The sequence below is a fragment of the Melanostigma gelatinosum genome (assembly GCF_949748355.1).
Source record: "Melanostigma gelatinosum genome assembly, chromosome: 7".
NCBI classification, from domain to species: Eukaryota; Metazoa; Chordata; class Actinopteri; order Perciformes; family Zoarcidae; genus Melanostigma; species Melanostigma gelatinosum.
The window spans coordinates 5,975,825-6,003,718 of record NC_136640.1 but is presented as its reverse complement, the minus strand read 5'-3'; the positions used below and the strand labels follow the sequence as shown (position 1 = coordinate 6,003,718).

The 27,894-nt window shown below is 43.1% G+C and overlaps 1 protein-coding gene across 1 annotated transcript in view; it reads right to left on the bottom strand.

Annotated features, from left to right (window-relative positions):
• The window catches only part of b3gat1a (beta-1,3-glucuronyltransferase 1 (glucuronosyltransferase P) a), a 65,737-nt gene extending 39,216 nt beyond the window's left edge, over positions 1-26,521 (bottom strand). Inside the window, exon 1 of the mRNA XM_079271396.1 lies at positions 26,316-26,521. The gene's annotated coding sequence lies outside the window, so the exon portion shown is untranslated. The remainder of the gene's footprint in view (positions 1-26,315) is intronic.
• Positions 26,522-27,894: the final 1,373 nt, after the last annotated feature.

Genomic DNA, 27,894 nt, shown 5'->3' with positions numbered 1-27,894 from the left:
CTTTTTACTTTTACTGGAGTAGTTTTCCAGTAAGGTATCTTTACTTTTACTCAAGTATGGCTTTTGAGTACTTTATACACCACTGCCGTTGAGGAATAATATCGTCGAGTGGAAAATGCCCTGCTTAGAAGAAAAAAAACAAAGCCTCTCCTCTGCTGAATCTTTGATGGTGCGTCAGATAATGCCAGAGATAATGCCAGACCTGGTGGCCTTTTTTCATTCTGAAGACATCTGTCATTTAAGTGTAAATTGCCAGGTTTGTCATGAAAGAGAATTCATCATGCCTTTGAGTATGGCTCTATGATTAATTCAGGCACATCAGTTGTTGAGTAAATGCTTCTTTATTCTCGTGTAAGTGGTCAATATTAATAATGCACACGCGGGTCTGAGTTCAGCATCCGTCTTGGCAAAGTTCAGCACGGGAGGTTTCACCAGCTGGGCACGCCACGCTTGTCACCACTTTCTTCTTCTTTCTTCTTCTCTCTATTCCATCGCGGGCTCGCCACTCCATCCTTTCTCTCTCTTTCTCTCCCTGTCCCTGAAAGGCGCCATACGGCTCTGACGCCTATTCTGATAGAAAGATGTGGCCCATCAGCAGTAATTGGAGGAGCGGCGGTGGTTGGGTTTCTCTCGGAGGCGGCGGCGTGATCGATCTCATGGATGGTGGAGGTGGGCAGGCAGACTGACAGCACCGCATCCCCCACAGCTCCTGACAGCTCAATGAAGGCCAAGCCGCAGAGCACTGGATGTCCTTTTACAAGAACAATCATCACGCGTTCAGGTCACCCTCGAGCCCGTAGAACTCTCAGCCATCCAGTTAAATTCATAATAACCCATCGAGTCGATTATCAGCAGGGTAGAAGCTCGTTCAATTTAATGTTAGCCTGTCATCACACTCACATTACAGAATAAAGGAAATGTCAGAGGCCTAACAGCGATGATGTGGCGTAATTATCTCCAAGGTGAATTATTTGAAAGATTTACAGCGATAATCTCCCGACGCCCTCATACATTCTGCGAGGTACATAATTTAATTGTGCACTGTGCGCGACGACACAATGAAATAGCACGAGAGGCGGATGATGGATGCCGCGGAGACTTCACACGAGCAGGATCATTTGCAAGACACAGGCCGGCGTCGGTGCCGCGCTGCGCTGCCTCGTCACGGCTTTGGAGAGCCGTCTTTGTCTGTCCGCCAGTTTGCGGTTCCTCTCAAGACCAAAAACGGTGCTGAGCTTAGCCTGACCATCGGTTGCCATGGCGACGCATGGCAGGTTGGGACTGATGGCGTGTGAGGAAAAACCTCAGCGCACGTTATCGCAGAAGAACTATTTATTCACCTTGCAGGGTCTTCATCCTCACCACTGCCGGACCTCGTGTTGCCTGTTGTGTTAAGAGAAACCAGCTGGCAAAATTACAAAAAGTGTCTTTGTTCGGCTCTGTTGAATAATGGAGGAGATGTCCTACATAAAACTGGCCACGATACTGTTGTGTCCTACATAGTTCTCGTGCTATGGCCTCAAATCTTACGCCCCACAAAGTCCTGTGTGGATTCCAACACTACATCAGCCACTCCAAGCAGATTGTTCCATTGATGATACACATGAATGCGCGCAATATAACAACACATTTCTCCAGTGGCTGCCATTTCTTTGACAATATTACTGTAGGTCTTTGTTGCAGGGTGTCAGCACATGTGATCAGTAATATTGAAGCGGCAATAAATCACGTGGCTCTGACCGCGTTCAAACTGCCCCCACGGTCTGGCTTGGACCTGCCCAGCAATTGCCACATACCGACTACCACACCTTCGGAAAATGTAATAATAAAGTCTCTAAGAAGTATGGCTGCTTCCTTTTGACTTAAAATATTAAATGAATTGTTCAAATTTACTTTTTTGTTTTTTGCATCGCAGCAGGAGTTAAGAGCAACCCTCGCCCTCCAGGAGTTTGGCAAATACTTTTGACCAGCCTCCTCTCGACGCTACCTGTTGATCCCCCTCAAGGAGAACTTCTGACAGAGACAGAGGACAGGAGAAGGTTGTGGATTTACAGGCAATTCCCCAGTAATATTACCTCTCTTCCCCCTGCCACACACACACACACACACACTATATATATATAAATATATACACACACACACCACCACCCACACCATTTCTGGAATACACTGATCCCTGTGAAGAATTCCCAGCCTCAGCCAGAGCTGCAGAGCTGTACAGGAATAACATCAGCAGCCTGAAGGTGCTGCTTGGTGAAACAGCCAGAATCTCAGTTGGTCTGTGGGATATAAATAGATAATGGCTCTCCATGTTGTGTCCTGCTGAAACACAACACAACTCTGAAATGTTGTTTCCAGCACGAACAAGAGCTACTTTACATTGTTTTAAAAATAAATATCTTTTGCTTTTCATGACCAGAAGTCACTAACACCACCTCACTGAACCTGTGTGAATCAAAGGTGTTGGCTCATAGCTGCTGTATACTTTTCCTATAGGGCCTTTACCATTGGATGGCCGACGTGACAGGCCAGTGTTGGCGTTTCAAGTGCCATCACACAAATAGAGCGCTCGCTTCCAAAGTGAAGAAGCAACCACGACATTTCACTTGAAGCCTTTCATCTTCACAGCTGTCACTCAACCGATCAGGGTCATTTTCAGCTTCTGCGGGAGCTCATCTGATCCCAGGGAGACCATCAAGAGAGGGGGTCATTTTCACTCTTGGCGAGCAGTGTAGGTGCCTGCTGCTGTTTGCACTTGGCAGCTTTCGCCTCTCATGTTTGGTTGGATGCATTACGCCGGCAGAACGGTACGAGTGGCCACCAGAGAGTTTGGGAAACTTTGGAGGTGATGACAGGCTCCAGGCTTGCAGTTTAGTTGCTGCTCCTGCGATGAATGTTGATGAGCTGCCATGATCGCAACTATGGCAGTCGCTGTAGAACGACAACAAGCCTGCGCTGCTTGAAATACTTATCACTTTATCTCACTTGGTTCGTCTTTCAGCGGTGTCGTTCTTGACGTGATTATTGTTCACACCACCCCTGCTGACCTCTGTCAGCAGGGGTCTACACACAATGTCTACACACAGCAGAAAATAAACAATGTTGATTAAATATGTACCTGGCTTTGTAGATTAAATCTGACACACCATATTTTCCATGAGCCACTTGTTCCAAATACAGGAGGTCCTGGTTCAAAACTGTTAAGTTCACAAGTATTGATATGATTTGAATTCATTTGACCTAAATACTCACTGGATTCAATTTCATTTGTTTTGCAGGTATCTGGTCATAAAGTATTGGCCAATTTGAATTGTTGACGTGCTGATGGCACTAGATTAGGGGATTTAACAAAGTCATTACAATCTTCAATATCAGCATACCCTGTCTCCGAAATTACATACAACTAAATTGCACTCTCAATGCCCCCTATGAGGGAAAACGTATTTTCTCCAGGATTATATTTGCAGTTCGCATCCACAACCCCGACCTTCTCCCGAAGCGGACTCCAGCGGACTTATTTGTTGACACGTCAAAAGCAAACGCAATCCACAACAAAATGTATTTCCCTCAAAACAATGCAGTATTTGTGTATGGGGACAGCATTTTAAGAGCCTTCTGGAGCAAATTTCTTGACAATCCATCCAACAAGTAGTCAAGAACATTCGCTCTGAACTACACATGTCAACCTCATGGTGGCGCTAGAAGAAAAGTCAGTAGGATTCATCCTTGAGTGACCATAAAAGTCTGTAAAAAAACTCCACGAGGATCCATTAAATAGGTTTTCAGATGTATAACATTGCCAACCATAGAGCCATGTGTGACTAAAAACCTCTCTGTAACAGTAACAGTCTCTGACTGTGAGACTCAAACAACATTTCACTTGTAGTTTTTTCCATTTGTATTAATTGAAGTGCCTCAATATGCTGGTTACTGTTGGGACAGTGACGTGTGTCACTGCTCTGCAGTAAATGCCTCTGCATTAGAGCTGACCTCTAATCACATCAAATATTACCGACATCACATCAAATATTACCGACACGTTTCACTCCAGAGCCGCACGCCGGCAGTCTGAACACGGCCGCCGTGCTCGCCAGTGCAGTCAAGCAAACAATAAGAAAATCCCCCTAACATGCTCTCACAGTTGAAACCTGTGCCAGCTGCAATTATAAGTCGCTCCCCGAGGTGCTCTCCTTGACACCCTAAAAAGGTAATATACCGTCTGCCGTAGAACACAATCACATGGCTCGTACTCCTAGTCTGCATAATTACCTGGGCTTGGGGAAATTGAAGGGCTCCGCTACCCGTAAAACAGGGCTCCGCTACCCGTAAAACAGGGGGCTTAAGTAATCTTCGTGAGAGGGGGAAGGCATTAAAAAGAACACGAATGTCCTTGTTCGATCAGTGCTACATCATAGCTCGGACAGCCTGCCACGTTTGAATAAAGACGTGGTTAACAGTCTCCTCACAGCACCATCTGACAAGCAGCGGTGTGAGCAGCATGACGACTCCTACACCAGGTTTATGGGCTTTATGTAATGCTCAGCTGCAATGACATGCATGCACTAGCTGCATACATTTAGAGTTTCAGACACTGAATATATATATCTATCTATCTAACTGTCGATCTAACATTATTGAGTGAAAGTTTTCGAGACACTAGAACTACTTGTGACAGAAACTGTATAAGCAGGACAGTTTATTTCTCACGAGATGAAGCTCTACTGACAGCTCCGATCACAAGAGAGACAAATGACGAGGCATCCGCCCCCATCTGCCGTCAGCAGGCCTGACACTGCGCTGTCTGGTTTACTCAGCGCTCTTTCAGGCACTGCTTCACATTCGATCAGGGGGTTTTGACCCCTGATTTTCCCAACAACATGATGCTTGATTTGATGCAGTGGTGTGGTCTCTCGGCGAAGCTCACATTTTCTATCCATTGGAGCAGGGAAAGCATACTGCGCAGAAAGGATCTGGTTAAATACTTTTTGAAGGCATAGGAGGAATTCATTTATCTGATAGATGATTCGTTAGGACTGGAAAAGGCTCTGTGGTGACCATTGAAAGATTTCTCAATTGATTTGGTGCACTCCTGCGGCTGCCAGTCCAGACCTTTACTCTTGGATTTAACATCAAGGTCTTTGTCAGATGGGAGATCTCTGGAGTGCGAGTCATTACAGCCAGGCTCAAAGTGATCGAACCCAGGAGACACACCATCATTTGGGCCGAAAGGCTCCTTTCCTTTGCCAGTCTGCCGGAGAGCCTACATTGGAAGATGGCTCTGTAATGGTTTCTCTGTTCCTTCCTCTTAGAGCTGCAATACGTCAGCTTGGGTCCACGGGAAAAGAAAACCCCGTGTCTCACTCGCAGGCTGAGTTTTCCTGCCATTAAGAAGATCCTCATTCTAATTGTAAGAGTATTTAGCGAGACAGCCGCTCTAATGAAGGGAGGGATATGTCGACATAGCAGATCACATTGCAAACATCGGAGGTAGAGGTTTGGTCTAATTTCTGACTGGGATAAAAAAAAGAAAAGAAAAACTGAGCTTGCTGGATGTATTTCAGACGTATATAATCTATCTGTAAACTGCTGATGTTAATGAAGATAAATCCTCTGATCTGCATATTTCACTGAATAGATTCATGGAAGGAGAGATTCCAATTTTGATTATCTTGGTGAATCCAATTACCTATCTGCTGCGCACTTCTTTCCATAATTTACTTTTTTACATGTGGCATACAGTATGTGTGCATGTACTTGTATGTATACGTGCAGTATGCATTTCTAAGTCCTCTGTCTTAACGTGGGCATACACAGGTATGTCTTCAGTGGTTAAGTGTTGTAGGAGTAACCTCTATTTGGGAACTGACCTGTCACACTGAGACTGCATGTTGACTGAGGCTCCCTGTGGACACTCAACCATGCGTAACACTTGCTCAAGGCAAAAGAGAAAAACAGCAGCTTTATGAAGAGACTGATAGGATGTACTGAAGCGGCGGGTATGAGACCTAGAATTCTCCACAGTGTTACCACAGAAAAACTGGCCTCAGTGTGAGTGACTGCCATCGAATTGGAGGGCATGGGGGTCTAAAGCTTACACTTGTATGTGATCTCAAAGGGGCAACTGTGGTGTACAGCCTGCGTTTCCGACATTATTGTGCCTGCAGCACACAGCTGAAACATTTATCAGGAGGTAGGGAGTGGACCCTCTCAGTGCTGCCTCGCTTATTACACACATACACAAACACTTACGTACATAAGTACATGTACTTACAATGTCTTGCCGCAGAAGTACTGTTCTATCAAATTTACACTTACAGAAAAAGTTCTAACTTCAAAATACTTTGAAAACAACTGACAGGCTGTGGTTGCAGGAGAGTGTAGTTATTAGTTTTGGTTTCAAACCTGTCTCTGCAAACTGTCTTCTGACTGAATGGGAGAGAAAATTAGAGGCAAAAAGAAAGCATAGAAAGCTTTTGCACAGATGCGACATGAGGGGGTATGCTGGAACATATAAGCGAAACAGCTGCAGTCGCAGGCAAGTTAACAATCCCTCTGTATCTGAGCCGTGGCACACACACACACACACACACACACACACACACACACACACACACACACACACACACACACACACACACACACATACAGGCACGCTCCACAGACCAAAGCATGACTGCATGTTGTTTGCTAAGTGGAGCTAATTTAAAGTCTCATCCACTGGTTGTTTGTTGCTGCACTCCAGTAAACAGAATTAAGCAACTATGGCAAGATCACAATTTGCTTCGTGTTTAGTTTGAACACACTTTCAAAGAAAAAAAACTTCCACCAGGGATGTCTCTTCAGCTTTTTTTTAAATAAAAACTTAAATACATGTAATAAATGGAGAAAGATTCGCTTCTCTGAGCTTGTTTCTTCTTGATGGTTAGCAATTGCAGACAGTTTTTTTTGATTGTTTTACTTGAACATGTGGACAGTCACAAATAACAAAACTGCTTTGTTTGTGGATGAGTCTGATATGTTTGTCTTCATAGGGCTATAGGTTGACTCATGATGACTGTTGGTTTACTGAGAAATTAAATTCCATCATTGTGGTCAGAGAGGTTGCAAAATGTAAATGAGGTGCAATTCATTGTTGACGATATTAAAGTTTTTCAATAATCTTTTCCAAACAAAGCAACAAGTTCAATTAAACTAAACTAATTTCTCGAATCCAATAGATTTCCATGTGAAGCTTCACTGCTTTGAGCGCTGAGCACAAAGTGCAATTAAACAGCCCCGCCTCGGTAAACAAAGCTAAACTTGCATCGAAGGCAATATATCCATATCCACTGTGATAATTTACCACCCTGGGTAAACCCCCCCCCCCCCCCCCCATTCTCTAAACTGCACAGAGCCACTGGTGATAAGTATTATCCTGGAAAGTTGAACGGTTTTATGGATTATTTTGCATTTAGGACATGGATGATTTAAGCTGCAAAATGAAAGTCAGAGTCAAAGTCAGTTCATAATTAAGCCAACACAAAGCGTGCATGCTTGTGCGTGTCCTTGTGTGTGTGTGTGTGTGTGCAGAGTTCATCTCTCTAGTCGTCTCTAGTCGACACGATTTGCATTAACCTGCATTAATTAAGGGTTTTAATACTGACGTTGAAAAAAATGAGTTTGCTATGTGAAAGAGTGGCTCATAGTGCAGAAAAATAACCAAGAACTTTAAGCCGGCAACTCTATGGAGCTTCTTAGCTTCTTTTTTTTATCTCATTATTTAGGTTTTAAACACATTGTGTGGCTGACTTCTCATAACATCTGTTCAAAGTCTTTTCCAGAAACAGAATTCAGACAGACCTATTGTACAATAATTGCCAAGCCTGTTTGACAATGTGACAAGGCGCTAACGATGTTTCTGTGACTACCTGTCTCAGAGAGACAAAGCTAGCAACTAGCTGGCGAGCAATGTCGAGTGTAAATACCAAGACATATTTCTCAGAAGTTGTTGGGGAACATAACAGAGCAAACATTAAGTAAATAATGGATTTAAATTCCTAAAGTAACCAAGGAAAACATTTGTGCTGAATATGACCATAACCTAACTTCTAAGCTAGCGATACGTGGTGGTTGTGTACCTGTTAGCTTGTTTTGATGTTTTTCTACCCCCAAGAGGACAGATAATGCCACACATTGATTAAAGCAGCTTTAAGATACCGATCGACAGCCACCCAGTAAATAAAGAATCACAGAGCTTATTGCATTGCAATATACAAGTCAGATGAGCAATTAGCTGTCAAGGCGCACCATGGAGATGCTATCACATCCATATTGCTATCGGAAGGATTGCCATCCAACATAACTGCACATGAAATATTCTACAAAATGCCTCCGCAACGGACAGCTTCACTTTAAATGTTTTAATGTAGGAGGCACGAAGGGATAGAGAATGTGACTGAAACGTGACGGATGAGAATCTTTACAGGCTACAGACTACTTTACATCTTAACGATGAGAAAGACAAACAAACACTCTGCCCCCTCATCAATCACAGCCAAGGTGCCCTTGAATGGAGATATGTAAGCCCAGCTGATAATGAAGTGTGTAGCCTCCCAGTATAATCCAAATACCGACAGAGCAACATAATTGAAACTACGCAGCTTTCGGTTAACACGAGGTTCTCTGTCTGACAGAAACAAGCAGCCTGTCTCGGCTCTCTTGTCCCCCACATAAAGGACCGCTGAATGGCACATCGTCTTCATGGTCTCATTCTCCCCGTGTCGACCGGTAATGTGCCGGAGAGAACTCTGCAGATTGGAGCACTAAGGCAGTGCCGTGGTTACATAGAGCGCAACGCCTCGACTGCTGTGCTATGCTGTTTCACAATGTACACAACAGAAAGCCATGAAGTCCTCTGGATGATCGCCTTTTTTCCCCAAAACGTATTCATGTGTTCTGTGAAGCTGTTGTATATGAATGTTAAGAATAAACTGTTTCACTCGGTTTAGCAGCTAATTCAAAACAGTAAGCTGTCATCTGACGATACAAAATATATACACGCAGTACTCACACGCATAATAGATGAATTAGGATGTTTAGAAATACATGTCATTTTTCAGAAGACTTTTCAGGGAGACGCTCGAGTTAATGCGTCTTTTCTCCCCACCGACAGGGCACTCTCCTCCCATTCCACCAGGCTTCCAACAATATGCATTGAAGCCGCCAGTTGATACGGGGCTTCAAATAAAATCACTTCTCCCTGCCGCCTGCCTCCAAATGCAAAATGTGATTTACGTCGACACAAGTATCCGCTGCCTCCTTCAGCCGCATCTGTCTCATTCTCACTGCACACTTCTAAGTACCAATTCGGGGCCTTATTGAACCCCGCTTGAAGTGCAAAAAGCGATTTGTCATGCAATTCATTGCTCGAGACAAAATAGTCCAGAGGTATTTTATGAACTCTGGGCATAATAAGCAGCCAGGGGAGCAAATATGGATCAAATATAAGTGGTCTCTGTCCCTTTTGACCAAGCTGGGACTTTCTCCTTACCCTTTTCACCCCCCCAGCAGGGCCTTCAGTTCTCATTTGTCACCTGTGCCACCAGTCCCGAGGAGGGTTGTCTGGTTTTGATGAATAGAGAGAGGCCTTCTGTTCTCATACTGCCATCCATCAACTCCTGTGGATGCGCTGCATTAAAGACGAACAACTCATACTGGGCATCTAGCCCCAGATTGGTGACACATGCTTCTAGAACGGCTCAGGTGGGTTCTGGGTTCTGGAGTAGGGCTTGTATGTTGGTTGATTAAACTTTCGACTTTGATAATGTATTTTTGACCAACTCTACATACATTGCAGTTGTTCTCAAAGGCCTCCTTTTGGTTTTTATTTTTTTGCCCTTCCACAAAAAAACATGCTTGCCCAAGTGATGCATTTATCAGTGCTCACCTGTTTAAGTTTCCATGTGTTTATCTGAGGAAAAAAGCAAAAACCCGGCTGTACTTAACCTATGTCACTAGCGACTTATCATGTGGTGATATTCATGTGTTAGAGTGCAGTGAAAGCCAAGGAATTAGAATTAATTTCATGTTCAATGTAAATCATGTGTAAATCTTTTTTTTTATTTCGGTCAGATATTTAGCAGAAACAACAGCTTTTTTTCACCTGACAGGTTTTGAGAACGTGTCACTTGTGTACATTGTGGTATTTCATATCTTTGCTGAGCCTGTAGCAGTTTTAAAAGTACGTTAGGAGTTGAGTGGAATCGATTTTCTCAGGGACATGTTGCTCATAACTACAAAGGCAATACAAGCTTGTTTGTTGTGAAACATTTACAGCATCTGTCAGACTCGTGTCCTTGGATGGAAACTTTGTGACAGCTCAGGCTTGGGTATTAAAAGCTTGTGCAACCTTCTAGCCTTTTTGGTCTTCAGACACACTGGTCCATCTCATTCAACCTCTCTACAAGTATCACGGATAAGTCAAAACTACACACTGTAGGTACTCACCTTTGACAGAGCACTTTGTATAAAAAGAAATGGAGCCCTGGATGTGTTTGTGGCTGCAGCTTTTGCAGAAATCAACAAGTGGAGAACAAATGAGGCGCTCATCTCCTCTCCCTCCTTCTTGCTTGTGTCTCCCACCTTTGGGAAATGAACGCCCGTACTGTAAATGTAATTTGGATTATTGCATCATAATCTATGGACAGCTTATGAGAATCCCCTCATAAAAAATATATATATTCATCGTTTGTTATTCTGAAAGAGAGGATTACGTTTGATGGCTCTTGAAATGCATAAGCTTTCTTTGGCATTTCATGCATCTACAATTAGCTATGAATCCTGAAACAAATCCTTTTTTTTTTCCCCAGAAGGAGAGAGATTCCATCTCCCCTCTATCTCCCAAACGACACAGTAGACCCTGTAGCCTACATCTCCCTGGCATGACATTGAATTAACCTCTCACATATACCTGCAAAGCTTCATCTGGAGATAAGGTTACTATTACAGCAGGTCATACCTCCCTTCCTCTCGATCTATCTCCCCCTCGTCCCTCTCTGTCGTCCCCATCACTCTTTCTCTCTCCACTTCAATTAACAGTAATAGAGTCTGGGCGTATTGCCTCTTGTCCGTTCATCCTGACAGCCCATCCTCTGCTTCAGCTCTGTCTCCCTAACACCGGGCTATGTTGCAATTACATTACGGCCCGGCGGTATCAGGGCTGCCTGTGTCAAAGTGATACCATGTGAGAAAACACCTGCATGACCTCCAGCCAGCAGCAGGTAAGAGCTGACACTGAATCGACCTCGGTGCCTTCAGGCAGAATGGAGACCCATACAGACGGGGTCAGGCTGCTGGTTTATTTGAGAGGCGAGATAGAGATGTAGGTCGGTGGCCTTAAAGATCAGGTCTCCTTTCACACAATGAAGACATCATGTCTGAGCTTAACCTTGAGATATTACCTTGGGCAAATGGAATTCAGTTAACATTTCCTGTCATAATTCAGCTGTGAGAAAACTCGGTGTTTGTATCTCTGCGGGCAACGTGCCTCGCGTGGTAATCTCAGCCAGAGGAAAATGTTCAGTCTTTGTGTTTTCTTCTTCCTCCGGAGCATCGGGGAGTTTTGATAGCGGGGTATCCTCTCCTGCCACGCTCGCACAATATGCTCAGATTCAGTCACTGCTGGCAGAATAAATGCCACGATTCAGGGTTTATTCGTTTTTATTGTCTTGATTATGATGTAGGCACACATTTCGCAGCCCACTTGTGTGTGTTAGTGACTCATGATTGCACAATTATGAAATAAAGAGAGGACACAAACTTGATCACACCAAATAGCAACAGCTAAAGGCTCAGGACGGGACACAGTTGAACTACTTGTCAGTGATTTGAATTTCAAATTCCCCCCCCCCAAAAAAGTTTTCTTATTCTCTATTTTGGCTCTTGTTGGATATAAAAGAGTTTTCATGGAGTCCTTTTGATTGGACACAAAGGCCACACACTTCTACACACCAACATGAACATACAACATAGTGTTTGCATGACATTTTACGATTTAGAAATGACATTTCGGGGACGCTCTTAACCTTTCCTTTGCGACCTCAGCTACAATCTTGCTGAACAATTTTGTGTCGGTTGGATCCGAGTGAGATCTCAGCAATACTAATACTATATCTCTGCCTATTAGCCAATAAGGAACAGTGTGAATGTGATTGCATCGATCGGGTGGTGAGCAAAGCTGCTGTTGCACGTCTCCAATGATGACAGGTTGTCTTTAAAATGGGTTCCATAATGTTGTACTGACTTAATGATCAATGCTGTTTTTGAATTGTAATGTCTTATTCTCTTGCTTGAGTCTTGAGTATTTTACATCACGCCTGCCTGTCTTCCCTTTGCTTGTTTCAGCAGAAGCAGAGATTTGATACATTTGTGACAGTGAAATCATAAAGATATTGGCAAGACGAGACCAAAACTTTGAAAATGTTTCCTCAGTTCCCTTTTGAGTTTCTATTACATCATGGCTCGTATGATGAAGTTATTCTTTTTTTCTTTTTGGTGGCCTACAGTTGGTAATATTGCTCTTTTATTGTTTTTCTGCTGCATTGACCAGCTGATCTGATAGGATTGTCTGCTGAAAAACCAAAGCATTAAAGTAACTGAAATGGATAAAAGTGATGGATTTACAAAAAGTGACTGACCACTAGTCAGCAGTAGAAGCCATTAACTTGTTTGCCCTGATTCCAAACTACATGTCACTTTTTTGACGAGGACATTGGCCCCCAGCTGGTTAACTGTTATGCGATTGGAGCTGAAAAGATATTACGAACACTTTTAGCACCAATCAAATCATCCATACCAACAACAGAACAAAAACTCAAATAAAACTTGTCCAAATAAGTACACAAGTCAAATGTCACTGTTATCGATGTTAATTTGTGATAAAATATGTGAAAACATGAGCTTAACGCGTCCTCATAGCAAAACGTCATCGTTTTAAAGATGTGGCGAACATGAAACGGTCGTACTTTGGTTTGGTTTACAAACAAAATGACTTGGTTAGGTTCGTAAAGTAAGGTTAAGTACTTTAAAATAACTCAACTTTGACGTTTTGTTTCACATGAGACAAGAGCAGCAGTCTCCTGGGTGAGTATGTATCCTCGCTGTTTAATGTCGGTGTTACTACAGGATTAATAATGATGAAAGGACACAGTAAATATGTGAGGCTGAAGATAATTACAAACGTGAAATTAATTCATACTCGAGCCTTTGGCCAAAACCAATGACAAAACGTATAGACATCATGAAAAGATCGACTGTAAAATATGAGAAAAATGTGTCATAGTTGCGCCCTTCTATATCTGATCAGATTCACGGTCACGGTACGATAGCTTGGATGATGACCACCGGCTATCACCTTGGTAACAGCAGACAGCCACGAATATCTTACAACCTATTGACAAAAACAAATATACCAGGGATAAAACAGTGTGACCCTCACACACACACACACACACACTCGATGAAAGACTCACACGCACAAAAGCACACCAGGATGCCTGATGCAGAAAGGGTGTCTTACTGATTACAAACGATGTGAGACATCTCACGGCTGCTATCCCGCTTATCACAGCATGGTAAATATTGTAATGTTGCTCATTCGCTCTTTATTCCTGCGATGCATTTATCCCAAACATTGTTTGGCTTTCTCACAACGTCTCACCCACCGCATCAACACAAGTCTAAAGTGCATCTATATTCTGTCTTTACCTGAGCCTCTGACAGCTATGAATACACAAGAGTAGCTGCAGGCAGCTCTGTCATTTGGTCTTTCTAACACATCTCCAGTTCTGTACACGTAGTAGGGTCTACTAAAAAAAGTATACCCAAGCTATACAAATTGGCTGCCCTTTACACAGTGATTGAACACCTTGTAATTGAATTCACAATATGTAGAAATGCACTCCCTGTCCCGTGCCCTCATCAATCAATTTTTGCAGCACTATATATAAAGATTTCAGACCTGCATGGGAATTAAACATGAGCCACACACCCAGAAATCCATAACCATTATCGTGGCATGCATGCTTTTCATTTGCAACATGCCGTGGCTGGAGCCGTATTGATCTTCATCCCATTTTCCCGCTTTGTACGTGGTGTAAAAGCTTGTTCTGTATTTGAATTCAGCATGTTAGAAACCATATTTGGACAGTAGACCTATCAATCATAGGTGATTAACACCGACATTGTCAGTGCAGTGAACTCCGTGTACAGCCAATGATCCGTAGATTCGACAGCTTTTGTTTTATTTGAAAGTGATTTTCACCAAAGGCTGCTGGATCATTGCCTTGTTGCTTAGTTAGAGGGTTTTTTTCAACTTACCACTGACAACATGCAAATTATTTTTAATGAAAAAGAGCAAAGATGGTATTTATTACAAGTGCGTGAATACCAAATTGGGATTGTTATTTATACCGTAGATTTAGAATTTTCCTTCATCATTTTAAATAAAAGCTCTTATTCGAATTAGAACGATGAGGAGTTAAGAATCATGTTATTAACTGTGTCATTGTCAGTAAATTACAAACTCACTTTTTAGTTATTTTTTTATTAGCAAATAACATGGAAGAGTGGAACTCCTGGTTCTGGTTCTCCTGTGCCTCCCTTCCTTCAGCCTAACAATTTGCGATGGGCTGGTCGCTGCCTGAGACCCTGCTGGTGCCTGAGCGAAAGGAATTTCAGGTGAACCTGCATGGTTTTTGTCAAATTTCGCATGGAATCGGACCCAGTAGCACCGATGACAAGAATAGCAATCCTCTCGTTGATGGTCATTATGTAGATCATATACAGGCATCAGTAATAAATTGAGACTGTTTCATGACCAGTTGTCATTTCCTCACAATAACTTGAAATGAGAGCCTCTCAAGGTAATTTCACAAATGGTGTAAAAAGCATATAAAATACTTCACATGACTCATGCACACACACACACACACACACACACACAAATCATCGGACAAATCTGGAATCATATGAAAATGAGACCAACTTCTTTCTTTCCAATCTTCATCTGTGGAGGAATTGCAACAACCCAGCCGCTCCCTTGTTGACTTCCTGCCCAAAGGCGTCTGATCAAACACGACAGCATATGAATATTGATGCAATTGGACACTGATGATATTTTTTGTGGTTCCCCTCTAAGTCTTTAGTAGCACATAAACAACACAGACACATTCCTTTGTCCTCTATGTGAAAAACAAACAGTCAATGCTTCCAGGTCCTGCTCTCCCTGATGAATCACCCCTTAGTGTCTTTCAGTGTGCAGACAAGGCTTGGATGACATCATCATGAACCAATCAATGAAACACACCTCCTCCTGAGTGTCTTTTCAGGAGCCTGGCCGTATTTCCCTGCTGCCACGCTTATCAGACAGCATCAAAACACCGACAGTTACTATGGTGAACGCTGGTTCAAAAAAATGTCAAATAAAGCTGCAACATGTCCTGATCCAAATAAAACATAACATCCAACTCTTTCGTTCTTCTGTTGTGTTTTTCCAACCTTTTGTTCAAGTATAAGGTATATTATTTAGTATATTTTGTGTTGTAGGGTTCTAACAAAAAACCCTGAAACAAGCATTTGAGTTGCTTTTGAAAGTGTGAGTGGTCAGATCAGCCTCACACATACACACTCAAATGTTGAGCACAACATTCTTGTGTATTTTACGCACTGACGGCGGAACAAAAGTACATGTTATATCGTAAAACAGTCATCAAAACAGTTAGGTGATGAGAATAATACCAGGTGTTCATTTCTCCAAAGCCCTGTGCTTTCTCGGCCCTCCATTTATTGAGTCGCAGCTCACACATGCTCAACATAAAACATGGCGTCCAGTCCTGCTTATCTTAAGGGTCATCTTTTGTGAAGCATGAAGGTTTTAATTGGTTGACCAACACACTCGTAATACCAGTGTCAGGGTGTGAAGCAGCTTCGGCGGTTAGTCCCTAAATTGGCCCGATGGTCATCCGTGCTCGTACTGTAATTTGCTTTGCCACTAACTACAGCTAAAGGTGCTTTCCTCTATGCCCATCTGTTAATGCTAGAATCCCTGCTGCACAGCCCGTGACTACAAAAAGGTTTTCGTAGCAGTGATTGCTAAGCGGTAAGTACCCAACTTGTCAGATCCCATTGCTAGCGTTTGATTTGAGCAGCATTGACCCTGATTGCAGTGGTGGGCGAAGCGACTCCATGCAGCGGAAGAGGACACAGCTCTGTACTCAGCCAAAAGCGCAGCTTGGTCTCTTTCGCTGCCTCTTTGAATACGAGCGTGTCAATACAGCCATTGCACACGGCTGCATATGCCCCTCTGGCATGATTCCTCCCCGACTGAATCGATTCAAGCTCTGTTTATCTCATTAGCTTGTAGCGTTTAATCAATCACACGAGGGCATTTGTTCCGGGCCTCCAAGCCACAGCGTATTATAACCCAACTCCCATCCTCAGTGTGAACATTGTTCTGTCTACAGTTATCTTTAGCGATGGTGCGACACTGAGCTGCATGTAACTGATCCTGTTTCGATGATGTGATGTGGTATCCATGCAGGCAAAGGACAAAAGACATGCATGAAACATGTGCATGCACGCACGCACACACACACGTACTATAGGGTACACCGGTAATCTGCTGTATTCAAATTTAAAAGGTTGTCGTACGGTGTGCATTTGCTTATTTATGTGTTATTAAACCTTGAATCCATATCAGTAAAAGTCCACCTCAATCATAACCTGCCAATCTCCTTCGGTACGCAGAGACATCACTTATGAAACGATTATGAATAATGAGCATGCACAGTTTAAGCTCTTCTTTTTGCATCTGTATTTTACAGCTTGTTCGCGGTAATTAATTCTTACAGCCGAGAAGTTCAACAACTTAATGCATAAAGTCCAAAGCAGAAAGGCGATACATGTGCACGGTAGGTCACCTTGTTCTTTAAAACCTTTGGATTTCTGTGAGGAAATTAGTTTGATTTCTGACAGCCACATCAGACAGGATTCCCCTCCTCAGGTGCTGGAGCGATCGAGAGGAAATATTTCATGTCAATAGAAGTCCAAAAAAATCAGAACACTGGTTTGAACCCACATTATAATGGTATATTATGCAACAACTTCTCAACATTCACGAGGGACACAGGGGAACTTTGCATTCATTACCCGTGTGCCAGCATTATTCAGAGATAAAACACTGTGAGTGAGAGGTAATTGGCACCTACTGCACATGAAATGCCATGCGAGCGATGACAACAACAAAACCAACAGGCTAAGGCCTGTCATCTGTGGCTCCTCAGCATGACGCGTGACACTGTTTGTCAGCTCAGAGCTGCAGAAGCGCTGCTTCTCAAGCACCTCGAAGTGTTTAAACTTCCACACAATCAACTTCACTCATTTCTGGCCTTGACAGATGTTGGATGTTTGGAAATAATAAACCTAAAAAATAGGGAAGTGGAATAAAAATGAATTCCTCTCCCTGCAGTGACACCCGTCCGTCTGTGTTTGCTCTAACTTGAGCTTTTCTGCTGTGTTGGTATTGTTGGTCTGGAAATGTAAATATACCGCACAAGAAAACAGAACCATCAATATTTAATCAAATGAGTGTTTATCCGTCTCACTCAGTCAAAACAGTCACAACTGCTGCCTACATTACCTCGAGTTACTCCGAATGGCAAAACCACAGAGCCCTCTCTGTGCCAATCCTATTTCATACTGTGTGACAAGGATGATTGCACCGTGGCAAAAAAAAATGAGTTCAGCACATTCAACATCGATGGATAAAAAAATAAAAATAAAAATAAAAAAACGGTCATGGTTTTAATAATGTGTTCATGGGGTAGATTAGTAAATCAGATTGGTCTCAGACCCAGAAAATCATTTAGAAAATGGAAGCCGTGATGCACTAACCCTGGCATTTCTTCCTTTTTTTGCACTCATCAGCTGTTTGCAGAGGTCCAGAGCGGCAGCTTATACAACACTGCTAGACTGAGCTGTGGGAGTGGAAGGTGTGCAGTTGTATTTGGATCAGTTAGCTACTATAAACTGCTTTACATCCAATGGCACGCCATCAATTCATTACAACTTAAAATCATATCAGAACGATGAAAAGGATGCAAATGCCATGTATGCTTGTGCCTGGAATTTGCACTGAGATTGTGCTAACACCCATTTTGATGAAATTAGAGGCCTTTATATGTCACCGTATAACCATAGATCGATATAAGAAGTGGACGTAGTTGTTGTGACGTCACCCACTTTGTGGACCTTTATTTTCATGTCTTGAGTTTGGCGTTTTGGTCGGCCCGATCTTTGAGTACAGCAGTCGCCATCTTGCAACCAGTGAACGTAAGTGACCATATTTGGCAAGGCAGAGCATTGCAGTATAGGGCTCTGGTTGGGTAGCGACCTGACAATCACAAGGTAATCCGCTCTAAAGCATACTCCTCTGGGACCATCATTTACTCAATGAACATGCTGTCATGCAGAAGACTTGAAACTAGTGATTGAGACCATAAACTCAGGTTTACAATGTTTTTCTTCGCAAATGAATCAAGTCAGTCATAGACTTCCATCAAATCTGACATCTTTTAGCAACCACTTCACTGTTCAGACCCGGTGGTTGCGGCTGTGTGTCACACAATGACAGACAGGACCACTCTCTCCATCACCCCTCCCCCTGTGAAACGGGGTGTAAGTCAAGGATGCGATCTATTACCTCACCTGTTCCTCTTCCAAACGTACTGGCTTAGAAGCAAATACGGTGGACCCCGTTTCAAAATCGTCAAACTCAACTTCGATATAACAAGTCGCCACCCGAGCATTCCCATCCAGCCTAGAGACATAACTCATGTCTGAATAAACAAAGGCCCCATTTGTTAGTAACAACAGAGCAGCTCCTCTTATAACAGAAATGAATCTGTTGATGAATTCTTAGACCTTGGTGACATCATTAGCACTCACAATGGATTCCCAATACACATCAAGACCCTGCTTATTAACGAGCAAGGTGTCTTTTTGTAGATTGCATCGACATTTGCATAATACTCTATACAGCCTTGGCAAGTCTGTGCTGCTGTACCTGTGGAACATCAAAAGTTGACACCTTCCATATAGAAAATGTCTGAACGGTCTTTTAGGCCATATATCACGAGAATATCCATCAACGCCAGCAGATTACACAGCTTGAACACCGTATGTGGAGTCTTACAGAAGATGAAGAGGTGAGTGTGACCAAAGATGACAAGAAAGATGTTGTCTGACATGTTTTCTGAACACACTGCAGCCTTATTTTGCATTACAGAGTAAAAAGTAGAGCAATGTTCACCCTGATGTGTCATCAATCAGATGTCTGGTGATCAGAGACAGTTCTTGAGTCAAGTAGATTTACACTAGAAAAAGTAGAATCATCTTTTTTCTTTCTGGATTTCAAAGGGTTCAAGAAACTAGATCCAGTGGGAAAGATGGATACCTTAACAGTGTCACAACACTTTGTTTGGAGCAAGGTTGACTACGGCTGAAGAAAGTAAGAAATAGTGTTGTCTCCGGGTCCCTCTGCTGCTCCTATTTTATTAATCCATTTTGTCAATCAGTCTATGGTTTATTGGGTGCGAGAGAGATGTTGATCTATCAATGCCACTCACTTTGTTTATTGTTTGTGTATTACCTCCTGTAACAGGGCATCCTCTTCAGGATTTCATTCAGAGGCTTTCAGCTGTAATCTGGTGATTTTTAAGCTATTGCAGGTATAGGTCATTGGCTGTGTTTCCATTCAACTGTTAAGCAAATTTAAGGTGAACTTTTGACAAAGAAGAAAAAAGAAAGTCTGGTTCGGAGAAAATAAGCTTGGCTACAGCGTAGTAGAGGTTATGAACCTGAAACAAAACAAGTCAGCGTGACTCTCTAACCCACCCAAGAGAGAAAAATGGAGAAAGGTCTTCAGGAATTTGTTTCAATTTGGCAAGATTCAATTCAGCTGGCCATGTTTCATGCTGTCTGGAGACAAATACCAGCATTTACACATCATGGGAACATCCAGGAAAGTGATATGTTCACTACGTCAGAATTAATAAAAAAACAAAACAAATTTAAAACACGAAGGCATTACCATATCCAATTTAAAGCATCGACACTTTTTCAACAAAAGGCAAAAACCACCTCAAGCGAGCATGAACACCTTTTTTGGGCAATTGAGGAAGTGTGATTGAATTTTGGCATTTCTATTTATATCAAAATGCGCGTAAAAAGGTGTGAATGAAAACACGGCTACCGAGTCATTTATCAGATTTACTAAGTGATGCTTACACATCTGTGCATTGAGCACCACCAGGTAATGGTGATCAGTGGCCACTGTTTTCTTCACAAGATCACAGAGATGATCTCCCAGCGTGTCCACACACGAGGTGATCCTTTCCACAGAGGTGGAGAGGGACACACTTAGGTCTCGTTAAAGCCGAAGGATTTACGACAAAGCCGCGAGGATTTTCTCAAGAGGGTAATTGAGAGAGCTTGTTTGTGCCTCAAAACCAGGACTTTTTGTCGTGCCGTGTGTTTGCCATCGCCGTTGCCTAATCTGTGAGTAATTACAGCAGCTATCCCTAGAAGGAACGGGATGTTAATCAAACAGACAAAAAAAAAGCATAAAATTAACTTACTGCCAAAATCATTCATTTTTGATGAATAGACTCTACTTCAGTAAATTGAATACATCAATAATGAACTTCAGGTTGAAAATAACAGAACCTTTTCTGATTCCAGCCTGAACAAATGACTATGTTTAGTGTCAATAATTATTTCGTCACCTTTTCTCACTCCCATTGTGCCAAATACTGCAGCTTGGTCAGTGCAGACACAGAGGCACTCTTTAGTGTCCGTATGACAATCCAAACTCCAACGTAAACACACCTTCATAATTAGACGGTCGGAGCCACTGACGTAGAATAAGGAGCGGTATAGTCCACACAGGGCTGGTGGGCGGGTGGATGAGGGAAGACCTCCGTCATTATGTGACATGATCATCTCGACCTCCTCAAACACCGTTTACTCAACGTAAACTATAGCTTCACACTTATGACAGAGTGGAGGCTCTCCCTTTTCGATCTCTTATGTTCGACACCACTCAGAGAAAATATCTGAAGACACAGTGAGAGGAAAACAAGAATTGTTTTCTTCTCTTATTCTTGGTCACTGTGTGTGACCGAATATGGTTTGACAGTGGGGGAAGTTAAGCTGGAGGGCTGGGTCAGAGGCTTTGCATAGTGTTTGTGCGTAAGTGTAGACGTTGTGTGTGTGTGTGTGTGTGTGTGTGTGTGTACAGTACGCTTTGTGACTGCACATACTACCGTATACGCCTCCAGCAGCATCCCTGCTCTGTCTTCTAATCTCCAGAAGTCCTGATGAATGTGAACACGACTGATACCACACTGCCAGCTGTCCCTAATACCTTCTTTTTCCTCTATCACAGCAGCACTGCCCCCAGGGACCATGGGTAACCACAAATGCACATAATGAGATTATTTCCCCCCCGCAAAACAAATGAATGAAGAGAAAGGGGAAACTTATTTGATTTGTGGACCAACTTGCTCAGCAGATGGATGAGCAGTCTTTTACTAACATGTTACAGGTTTTTGTTGGCAATAAAATGACTCCTTGAGATCTGAAAGAAGAACACCTGCTCTGTTAGCTGTTCTAGTGTACCCGCAAACAGAAGAACCAAAGGGTTTCTATTCTTGGCATGAGCAAAAATGTCACATTGAAAGGACGCCCTGTTTTTTATTAACCTAGCTTTCCATTGAATGAAATATAATCTCCAACTCAAACTTTTTCAGGAGTACCTCATACTGTTTGACAAAGACACATTGATCAGCATCACAAGCCATTCAAAATAGCTGTATGGGAGACTCTGGGAGACGCGTCACCAAACAAATTCAAACATAAACTCTCAAACATGTAAAAGAGGAATAACCAAAACAGCCCAGCATTCAGTCAGCACAATGTCGGAAAAAATAGCAAACAAAAATATATTCAGATCCATCTTTTATCACACTTTGAGCACTCCATTCCTTTGATTTTAGTGCGCTGGATTGTGACGCGTATTGCTTCACTACTTCCAGGACAGCGTCCCATCCCTCCTCCTATAATCCTCGGTTTGCAAGCCTGATTAAGTGAGTGGTGATGTCCTACATAGTGATTATCTTTGGCAACCTTTGCTGAAATCGGCAAAACAAGTCCGGCTGAATTCAAACAGCTCCGGCAGTTTGGAGGAATTGAACATGTAATTATTCTGTGCTGCTGGTCACTCTGCTCTGATGTACCGCGGGCAGAACGACTGCTGTCCCTGGAAGGAGAAAAAGCTGCTGGAGAGAAGGCAGAGAGCCTCTGCCAGCATAAGTCTGTGGAGCACAGTTTATTCCTATTCCTCTGCAGGACATTAATGAGCCGGGATAGTGGCCGTCTTAATGGGCAGCCAGACAGATTTTAAGTGCCCCATGGAGTGTAATCCACGGAGGTACGACAGCACTGCTGCAAGGGCCAACAGATTGATCTTGGTTTTATTTTGCTATAACTTTACTTCTAAGCTGTTCATTAAAAAGGGCATGTATTTTAAGCCCTTGCCTTTGGGACCACCATGGGCCATATTGAAACCATGTACAATTTAGACTTTTTGGAACCGTTTATCAAACAGACTTCATATTATTGAGAAAACACCATTGTTACGAGCCACCTTTACTTATCGGTAGATCTTGCTTTCCTCTAATTTGGATTCTTACCATCTGAACAAAATCAAATAAGTGAAAAAGGAAAACAGTTTATCGTGAACATTCAGGCCTTGCAAATGGGTTTGCAGGCAGTTGCGGAAGATAACTCTTCACAAAAGTACTGAGTACTTTAAGGGCCAATTCTTTTTGCTTTTTTGAAACAAAGTTTTTTCATTACAATCTGTTGATGGAAGCATTTTCTAAGTTCTCTTTAAGTTACTAGTCTACTTTAGACTGCGTTATACTGATGCGGAAGTAAATAACGTTTGGATGCAAAAGGGAATGTAAAGGTGAAAATATTGTTGAATAATCATTTTTGGAAACTGTGTTGTTTTTTTAGGGCAGCACAATATGAGGAACAACATTGTTGAATATCACGATACCAATACGCAACACACGATAAATGAACAAATAATGTACTCAGATCTGTCTTTATGCTGCTTTCAGTGCACTGCTAACATCAACAAATTGCTTTTTTATTTAAAAAACAATGAAAAAAATATTTCCGACATTCCGTTGTTAGACAAATTGACCACCACGCTGAACACGAAAAGCATCAGTTTAAAAAAAATGATGTTTTAAAGTGCAGGTGTCTACTGCCAGTCAAGTAATTCATAAAATCCTTGAGTGCAATAACGCTTGGGTTTATATTGATGTGTTTATCTACAAGTTGCGATGACAATTTAAAAAAAAAACACAGTGTGCAGTATTTTTCACTAACCTGAGACAAGCAGCTTTACTGTTATTGTTCATTTATTAACTTGGATTAAGCACTTAGAATGCAGCATCCTGATCCTTCAGGTGTGAGTCAGCCAATCTGCACTTGATCATGCATTAGTAATTATCATTGCAAATTAAAAAAAAGAGCATTTTGTGTAGTTTTGCAGCAGCAACTGTGTAACAGATGCAACCTATAGTTTATACCACTTATATCCGAGATGCATATTCATTGATGTAGCCTCAAAAAGATCAGGCTGCTGTGACTCACTCTGGCAAACAGTCACAGTGGTTAATATTCATGATCATAAAGTTTTATTAGTCCCCCCCCCCCCCCCCAGTAATCACTGCAACTGTTTCAGTGTGCTTTTCCAATGCCAACTGTATATTTACAACAGCACGATGCGAGAGCCAATGTATGTGCGACTGTGTGATCTCAAGTTCTATGTACCCTTATGTACCGAAGCACAAACTGTACTGTACAGTAGTACTGTGGGTTGTTGCTATATAGAGTATCTATTGTATGCGATAAAGGTGATGTTTTATTCTCACTTCAACTGCTTCGCCCCTCTATTGCCTCATGGACAGCTCCGTGACCGAAGCAGCTACCTTCAAAGAGAAACCTAGGGCACACACACACATCAAACATAAATCAATTTGGCCGAGTGGAGAGGGGTTCAAAAACCTGCATCTGTGAGCTCTGAGTGTCGGCAGACATGCTCTACATGCACCCACACGCTGCCCTCTGTTTCTAAACCTCGGCAAGCCTCGTCAATTGCTTTCAAAAACATTTGTGTAAGGTCTAATCCCCCCGTCTTGTTGGGCGTCGTGCACATTATTACACTGTGCGACGACGTGTGAAATGCATGCTGAGCTATCGCCGATGAACACATGTGGACACGCAACGATGTAAACCAGTTCACTTGTATTGTAAAATGATTATGACATTCATTGTGCTTTTTATTCTACATGAGGAAAAGGGTCAAATTCCGTGTCACGTTGCATTAAAACATGAACAAATTGTTACTTTAAAACTCTTAATGCATTAAAGTGTGGAAATGTCAATGTGTGGCCATGTAGCTTTGTCTTTGTGTTTCAAAGAGTTCCTAATATTTAGTGCTTCACATTTCAATGCTTATATAGAGTGACACGCTTCATTGTTAAAGAGTTGTGGGTTCGTCCACTTACGATACCACCCATTCAGCTCTCCAGTGAACATTTTAGTTTGACCTTTTCCCAGAGAGTACAGTGTGATAGGGCTTTTTTTTAAATTGATTAAAGAGATACAATTATTTAAAAAAAGAAGCAAGATACCAGTAAAGCACATAAACTACCCGCATTTCTTTACAAAGTGATTTCCATTCATGAATTACAACCCATAGATAAAGCATAAATAAAAGATTTGTTCACTATGTCACCCTGCAAATATGCCTTTTTCAATTATATTCTACTTCATACTGTAAATCATGAATCACAGCGGCAGAACAGCAGTCACATCATATTAACTGGCCGCTCAGCACTTTGTGTATTGTATGGCCAAGGCGAGGGGGAAACCATGAACACAGAACGCAACGACGAGCCCGCTTCCGTAAATGACATATGGATGCTATTTGCTGACATTGCCAGACTGCAGCAGAAATGAAATACATACATGGTCAGAGAGCGCAGCGTTACAGGAGCATGCTAACACCCCATGCGAGGAGCAGCTGACACACACACACACACACAGCCATGTGAGGCTGAGTACCGGGCGCCAGGTGTTGCTGCCGCCATGTATGTGGACCGTGGAACAGACGAGGAGAAGTTCAGAAACGGGACGAGCAAAAAAATGGAGCAATCTATCCCGCTGTGTGATTTATTGGATTTCCCAGCGTGGATTATTGATACACAGCCCTGCAGTGACCAGAGGTTTGGGTTCATTTCACCACATAATGTCACAAATACACATACAAGCACTACAATATGACAATACTTAAATAGATGTTCAATTGTATTCTAATATTAATAAATCCCGCAAAGAATGATGGTAACAATTATTGCCTCAGTTCTTCGGTCTTTTTGCCCCTTTTCTCAGACACATGTGGAAATATGATCTTCAGAGACAGCATACTCGCCAACAGCCAGGGCTTCCCAGGTAGGTGTCAGAAATGAGACCGTACAGCCCACTTAACTTCGCTTCAAGCTCTCCTTTTCTCAAGCCAATGCCCCTTTTTAGTTCGCTCCTGTGGACAAGTTGTTATTCTCTGACTGGAAGGCAGCGCGCGGCTCCCCAGGGTCACCAGAGAAAGTGCTCTGTCAGCTTTGCTTTAGAAAACACGCACTGTATTTTGTTCTAGACCTAACTTCCTGCTCCTTACTTTTTGTTTGGAGTCTTCATAATATTTTATTTCTACCGCATGATTTTTAATGTGTATGGGATGAAATTCATATTTTACTGTATGAATTCAATTAGCATTTATCAGCCAAACTCTAATTGGACCTCGTGCAGCAGCAGCAGCTCTGCTGGATAAATGCTCATCATGAGGATTATCAGCAATTCTTTTCATCAGGCCGACACTGACTCTTCTGTCTCCCCCCCCCCCCCCCCCACATGCATAGATGCTCCCTCTTACTTCCACCGTGCTGCTGCACGCAGCGACCCAGGGACAAAGATGGCAATCTCTCTGTCGCCGTTCCAAAACCTCATCAGCATGGGAATTGTTAAATCTCTATCAAGCTCATGTGCATGCTTTCAAGTGCCGCTCGGATGTTTATCTGACCCTGCCGACCAATCAGGCATGCAGAAAAAACCGAAAAGGAAGATAAAGTGGGATCGTTATTTACCTCATTCAGATACTTCAGCGTGTGGCTGCTATTCCGAGCGCATGCGGCAGAAGGACTCCCATTCATTCTAGAAATCCCGGTGTTGTCCCTGCTGTGTGTTGTCCCCCCCTTCCTCTTCCTTGTCCCTTGTCGAAAGAGAGGCAGCAGTCAAAGCATCCCTTTCTTTTATTTTGCCGTGCCAGCTGACACCCGCCGTCATGCCTTGGTTGATGGAGATGAAAAAAAAAGGAAAGGAACATGAAGCAAAGAGGGGGGCACAGGCTCCTGGGATTTATTTTCCTCCTGTCCGTCCCTCTCTCTCTCTATCTATCTCTATCTCTCTCTCTATCGCTCTCCTCTTCTTGCGCTCACACTAGCCGGAACAGGCGCATGAGGGGGAGACGTCAGAGTGGCAGCGATGTAGCTGTGTGTTTTTTGCTCCGTGGCTCTTCACCTCTTCTTTCTCGTGCGCTGCCTCCCTCCCTTTCTCCACTCTGCCTCTCTTTGTGCCTCTCTGTCGCTCACTGTTTCTCTCTCTCTGTCCGCGGCTCGTTGGCTCACACAGACGCAGCCTGCTCTGTCGTGACGGGTGACACGGCTCTACGCGTGCGGAGACATCTGTGCTTATGTTGGGGGGGACTAAAGTAGCCTCTTAGCAGAGATTGAGACCACCCTCCCCTCCTCCCTTCCAGAGATGGGCTTTCTAATGGCATGTACCATTGACGCTCGGAGCAGGGTGGGCTGCAGTACTGAAAGGAGAGAGGGGGTGGGGGAGACAAAAGGAGAGGGGGAGTCGCTCAGAGGGAGAAGGAGTGGGGAGCAGAAAAAGAGAGAGAGGCGGGAGATGGGGAAGAGGTGCTGAAGAAGAAGACGTGGTCAAAGACAGAAAAGAGAGAGTCTTGTGATTCCTGTTCGTTTTCATCGTGGCATAATAACTAACGATGCATAAGTAAGTGACAAACAGCACAAGCTCTACCCTTCTAGGTCAGTTTCATTTCACAGATGCACACATCACCTCACAGTATACAGATCCTTCATCCCCGATAAAGACCTGCAAAGACAACAGCTTGGACATACGCAGAATCACTGCGTAAGACAAGTGCATATGTTGGCTCTTGCAGCTCTTCTCGAATTAATTCGAGAAGAGCTGCAATTGTGTCGCAGTTTAAGCATCGCCTCACGCATGACTGACTGCACAATAGCGCACATGCAGAAACATATTGCGGAAATTGGGTCCAAAGTTTGCACGCCTGTATGGAAGTCATTCTGTTTAGGACGATAGCATGGCCCCAGCATATATAAATCTCCAGAGGCTAGTGTCTGGGATTGACAGGCACTACCTCAATGCCAATTCCACCACGACATTTCCATCCCCCTAAAAAGTGCCCCATCTAATTTCAGGCGTCACTGAATAAAGAGCCTGTCTGCTGTGGAGGTGAGACAGCGTCTGGTGCGAGGATAACAAAAAAAAAACATCACCTCGGCCAGCTCACCTCCTCTGAGCCCGGACACCCAGACCTGGCTCTCCGAGGAGCTCGGCCAGGCCGGAGAAGGAAACACAGCGGGTGGCCCTGCTCTAAGGGAACCCCAGTCCTGGACA